A 6,359-nucleotide genomic window follows, 5' to 3' on the forward strand; every position below is an offset into this window, starting at 1 on the left:
GGAGAAGGGTGGGAGGAGGGGGAGGGAAATGGGAGGCTGGGAGGAGGCGGAAACTTGTTTTTTTTCCTTCTCTCAATAAAAAAAAAACTGAAAAAAAATAAAAAAAAATGTAGAATAGAAAGACTTGTGCTTCTCTGTTCCCAAATTTACTACAAGTTTACAGTAATCTAGGCAGCATGGTACTAACAGAAACACAGAACTGAGAGTCCACAAATAAACCTGTATATTTATGATCAACTTATCTTCAGCAAGGGTGACAAGATAATCCAATCTGGGAAAGTCAATTCAACAATGATTGAAGCATAATGATGAAAATGTATGAAAAAATCCACAATGGAATCTATTACTTTATTAACTAAAAAGTTAAAAAGGGGTTGGGGAGATGACTTGGAACTAAAGTACTTGCTACATGAACATGAGGACCTGAGCTCTGGTGACCAGCTCCTGGGGAAAAGGCAGAGATTGTGGTAAACACCTGTAATCTCAGTGCTGGAAAGGCAGAGACAGAGGGATTACTGGAGCACACTGACTAGCCAGTCTAGCTGAGTTGGGGAGCTCCAGGTTCAGTGAAAGATCTTACATCAGAACCTAAGGTGGCAAACAACTGGAGAAGATAACCGGCATCAACTTCTGACCTCTACACAAACATGGATACACATGTACATGTACACACACGCACATGAACACAAACCACATACACAAAAAATAATAAACCCAACACATGTAACAAGTTGGTAAGTAATGGAGAAATTGAGACTGTCATGCATTGCTGGTGGAATTGTAAAAATGGTGCAACCATGTGGAAAACAGTTTGACAGTTACTGAAAAGTTTAAATACAGACTGACCACATGACCTAGAAATTCCACAGTTAGCAATAACTAAGAATACTGAATACATATATCCACAAACCCTCATGTCTAAATACTCACAGCAGCATGATTTACAATAGCAAAGAAGTAGAATCAACTCAAAGTTTCACTAACTGATGAGCAATATGAGCACTGCTACAATGCAGTACTAGTCAGCATGGAGAGAGGTGAAGTTCTGATCAATGCCATAAAATGATGAAACTTAACAACAATAGGTTAAAGAAAGTCAGCTGGAAAACAGAAGCCTATTTCAGAACAGAGGCCTCAAGAAAACTGAATGCCCATTAGTGGTTGCTAAAAACAGGCAGGGTATGGTAGAGTAATGGGGATTTCCCCTGGGTATGATGGAAATATTATGGACAATGGTAACAGGTCAATGACTTGGTAACTATAAAAGATAACATGAACTAGCAATCTAAAAGGGTCAATTTCCTTGTATTTGAACAATATTCTCATTATGAACCACAGAGAATTGATAATCCTTAAAGTCAGCTTTCTATACCCTCATTTGTTCCAAACCTTAAATTTTTTATATCAAATTACTTTCATATCATTGCAATTTCTAGAAAACTTTTTGTTTGTTTGTTTTTTATTGAGATAGAGTTTCTCTGCGGTTTTGGAGCCTGTCCTGGAACTAGCTCTTATACCAGGCTGGCCTCAAACTCACAGAGCTCCGCCTGCCTCTGCCTCCTGAGTGCTGGGATTAAAGGTGTGCTTCACCACCACCCAGCCTGTAATTTCTAGAAGATTTTATTGATAATATATATAAATTAGTTATCTCATCCCCATATTAATATTTCTACACTATAAAACATAAATTAACTGTCTTCTTTTTTGCATCTGTTCAGGACAAAATCCACTCACCTTTAACTATTTTTATTTCCTAAGGGTAGTGCTATTTACCATAAGTTCCATGACCAAAGTACTAAAGAAAGCACATACTTACAACTGAGAGTGTTCAGTTGTAGACTCTGTTGAAGGTGCACTAATCCTTGTTACTATCTACGAGTTTCCTGTCAGTTCACAACAGTGAGCTGCGATTGACATGAAAGGAATAATATTACTAGTAGTTTCAAATGACATTGACAGCTTCTTCCAGCTGTCAAGCAACCTAATCTAGCTTCCCTCTAGTTAAGGAAGGATGGCATGGATCCTGTTAGCAATGAAATAATTGAGCTTTAAAGCACAGCCCTTGCCTTGGTGAGGAAAGAGGGTGCACAGCCAATATTTACTTTTCAGGTAAAGGTGGCAGATAATCACTACTTTCTCTCAAATTCCAGAATAATATGTCTCTGATTAATTCAGCAAGATATTTCAAACACAAAGTTATGCACTGAGAGATCCAGAAGTGAAACCAGTCAGACTCAGCTCTATCAGGGTCTTGGCTATGGGGATGAGGCACTGTTAAGCACCATTAAGTGCTGTTGAGAATGTTATTTTGTGTTGAGCTTTCTTTAAGTCTGTACCATAAGTACAGACTTTTGTTTTTGCTTCTGCTGCTTTTTCTGTGCTCTAAATAAGCAAAATTCCCCCCAAAATGCCATTGAGGCCTTTGAATGACAGTAGAAATAGCAGATAAACCCTTCTCTTTATGCCTGGCTACTTGGAGTGAAAAACTGTCCACCCATCAGCCCTTTCTCTGGCTCCTGACAGTCTGCTCTCTGGGCTAGCTAGCTGTTTTGAATGCTCAGGATGACTCTGAAAACACTCCAGCCGCAAGAACATTACTAATGAAGCTGTGACACCTGCTCCTCGAGGTCCTGCTCCAACTGCACTGACCGTAGGAGGCAGTATCCAGCAAACAGGCCTCAGTGGCTTTAGATGACCCTGCACCAGTCTCATCCGCGATGGAAAGGGAGGGTGCTGCACGAGTGACTCCGCGAGAAGCCAACATGGTGGATCTGGAAGCTATACTATAACCGGGGGAAATACAATCCTTCGTTTGCATGTTACAACTTACGCCACACTCAGTTTCCTCCCTATATATGCTGGTTGTTCAACTCACTTTAGTCAATCTGAAGTATCTGCCCCGCCTGTTGTAACATTAAGTCCAATAATGACTATTCCGAAGCCCCCGATGATTTTTATTTAGGACAGGCTGAGCTGATAATGTGAAGAAAGGCAGAGGAGCTGGCAGCAGCAGTGTGACTGCACGTGGCTGTGAAGTAGTACTGGAAAACAGACTACGATGGTGTTGGAAGGTTCAAAGAACACATAGACTCTTAAAGCCAATACAAAGTCTTTATTCGCCCACCAGTAGGCTACACAGGAAACTTATCAAATTGTATAGCCACAAGCCTTCCTGTTCTTGGCTTTTTATGCACAAAAACCATATCCTGGTTGACTCACTTCAATTAGCAAGAACAATTAGCAATAAGCAGAGCTACAGAAGCCAAAAAGTAAGGTTAGTATATTTTGGGACTTTCCCAGAAGTATGGCCTTTGTTCTTATTTTGGCAGGTTCTGTAATCTACATTCTGGGCTGTTAGGTCAGAATGGTGCCTTGATGCCTTTCCTGTGCTAAGGTCTGGGGGCCTGTTACAAGAGGAGCCAAGGTTTCAGATGGAAGAAAGTGGGTGTGGGACACTGCAGGTTCAAGTCACTAGGAGAGAGCTACCATCCCTTGGAGGCCAGGTGTCCTGATGCCCAAGGCATGAGAACTGTGACACTAGCCACCATTGGAAAGGGTTCTAATACCCAATGGTCGAGTGCTATGATGCTAGCGGGCACTAACTGCTACTGGTTATTGCTTATACCTAAGGACTTTACTAGCCACCAAGTGCTGGGCTGTTGGCTTAGGAACCCAGAAGCCTGTAATCTAGATACTTAGAATTATGAGTCATATTCTAAGATAAAAAGCCAGAAGTTCTGAGTTCTCAGGTCTTGGAACTATAAGCCCGAGACTGTTAGCTCAGCCTATAAACCTTCAACACTCAAGGGCCCATGACTAAGAACGGTAGATGAATTATCCCTCACCTATTCAACAACATTTGAGCAGAACCAAAGAACCCTAACCAGGACAAGGGTAACAGAAAGACTGTGTAGTTCAGCGTTTTTAGAAGTATATTCAATGAAACAGTAATTTCCTCAGATGATCCAGGAAAAAAGGGGTCAGAGAAATATATCAACCCTTTGTTTTCCAAAAGTACTTGCTATCAAATTTTCTTCCTCCATGATCCCTACAAACCCTAGGGAATGCAGGCATGGCCCATGGGACACTCTGAAAACCCAAGAAACACCTTGCCTACAACAGCATCTTTTGGAAAATTGTAACGTGGTCAGAAAAATGCACATTACAGAAGATGACAACGATTACTCCTCTCACTTTCCCAGGGTTAACTAACTGCCTTGCTCAAAGTCACCCAGAGCATCTCTAGGAGAGGAAGGACTGACTTCTAGGGCTCTTCTACACTGCCACCCTGCTTTCACCAAGGAACCTTTTTCTAAATAGCAACTTAATCAAATTGGACTTCCCAATAAACAGTAAGATCATTAGTCATTTAAAGTTAGTTATGTTTGAAAGCTTCACCACCTACACGACTCTCCTTTCAAATTGCTATTTCAAGGTTGGTTTTACCTGGAGTAAGAAGAAAATTTCTTTAGGAACTCTCCACCTTGAAGACATTTCAATATTTTTTAATCACAACACCCTTTCTGTGCTCAGTATTTTTAGCTCATTGTTTTCTATTTTGGCAGCCGAGAAGCTGCAGTTTGTAATTTTACCTCCAGCTTCATATTTCTTCTTAAAAGTGAATACAATGTACTGTTTATAATAATAAAATCACCAGTTGGCAGAACGACATTAAATGGAAGAGAGAGAGAGAGAGAGAGAGAGAGAGAGAGAGAGAGAGAGAGAGCGAGCGAGAGCGCAACTGGAAAATTTAGAGCAAGCAATTTTAAGTGCCAAGTTTCACATTTGTAATGGTCCAGTGGAGGTTACTGGGCTTCCTTTTTTATTGAGGGAATAGTAAAGAAATAGATACCACAAGCTCTTTTGTAAAAATGCTATAGAAGCCATCCTTACTTCAATGGAGCTCAAAGCTCTACCAAAAAGTGATGTGATTCAAATGTCTACAACAATACTAGCTATTGGGAAAGCATAAAGATCAGGATAACATGGTATTTTTCTCTCCGTGTACTTGGACTTTTATTTTCTACTTGTATTGAACTTTTAAGCTTCAGTTTCCTACTCTAGTTTAGTAACAAAGGAAATAAAACAATATGAATGAAATGAGAAAAAAAAGCAAGCAGTCTTGAAAATAACCCTGGGGTTTCTCAGGCTTCAGATAGAACCAACTTTAAGTAGTTCCCTCAGACACAGGATTTCCCTAGTCCCAAAATATTTGCAGGATTGGTGTTGTTTAACCTCAAGTGCCCTGCTAAAACGAGCTACAAGTCTAGGCCATGGAAGTGGGGATTCTCCAGAGAAGGGAGCCAAATGTCTAAAAGAATGGTGAGCCCAATCAGAAGGGCCGGATCACCCCTGCAAGTTCACACCAGCCTTACTTCTTAAAAACTGCTAACCAACCATTTTTCTTTTCAAAATAAACACTATTTCTCTCAACTTCAGTTTGCAAAATATTACCCCAATTCCACTGGACTAAAAAACTGGAATTTTACTGACATAATTGGATTATGAGGTTTAAAGATTGATGGAACTTTTCTGTTCCAAATATAATTGTTAAATACCAAACCTAAACGGGTATGTAGAAGCTCTTACATAGCTACAGCCAGAGGAACACTGCAGGATCCAAGGCAGGGTGACCTGGGAAGAGGGGAGCTAGAAGCTAGAAATGTCTTCCAAGTCTCACCAGAGTATCTCATAAGCACATGGTCTTTCTGTAACCAAACCTTGCCACTAAAATGGAGACAACTTCAGTACCTCTAGTTAGTAAATATTGCCTTGATTCTTAGCCCTCAGTTCACCCAACTGGTAACCTTAGCTCAATCAGTGTTCATACCCACATTAGATCACCTGCTACTCTCTGCTGTACTTTACCTCAATATGAACCTGATTCTCTCAAGATAAAGTGCTACGCCTCAGTTGTCTTTGTATTTTCAGTGGCTAGTTCAGGGCTTGGCATATGCACATATATATGCATATATATATAGTGTGTATGTATATATATGTTACATACATATAAAATATACTTATAAAATAAAATTTCAAGACAAAATGTTTCAACAGAAAAGGAGGAAAAAAGACACAGAAGAGTGGCTTTGGAATTTTGGAGAATATCTACTTATTTATTCAATATACGACACTTTCCAGGATGCAATAGGACTCAATCTAAGTTCTTTGGTCAAATTCAGAACAATGAACACTGCTTTTAAAATGCCTATGAAGATATGGGAATCTCAAAGAAGAATGTATCACACTATTACAAATACTTATCCCGGCTGGGCGGTGGTGGCGCACGCCTTTAATCCCAGCACTCGGGAGGCAGAGGCAGGCGGATCTCTGTGAGTTCGAGACCAGCCTGGTCTACA

At 40.3% G+C, this 6,359-nt stretch overlaps 1 protein-coding gene across 2 annotated transcripts in view; it reads right to left on the minus strand.

Annotated features, from left to right (window-relative positions):
- Dis3l2 (DIS3 like 3'-5' exoribonuclease 2) overlaps positions 1 to 6,359 on the minus strand; it is a 315,411-nt gene that overhangs the window by 162,124 nt on the left and 146,928 nt on the right. The gene's annotated exons all lie outside the window — the stretch shown is intronic.

The sequence above is a fragment of the Microtus ochrogaster genome, linkage group LG4 (assembly GCF_000317375.1).
Source record: "Microtus ochrogaster isolate Prairie Vole_2 linkage group LG4, MicOch1.0, whole genome shotgun sequence".
Classification (NCBI taxonomy): domain Eukaryota; kingdom Metazoa; phylum Chordata; class Mammalia; order Rodentia; family Cricetidae; genus Microtus; species Microtus ochrogaster.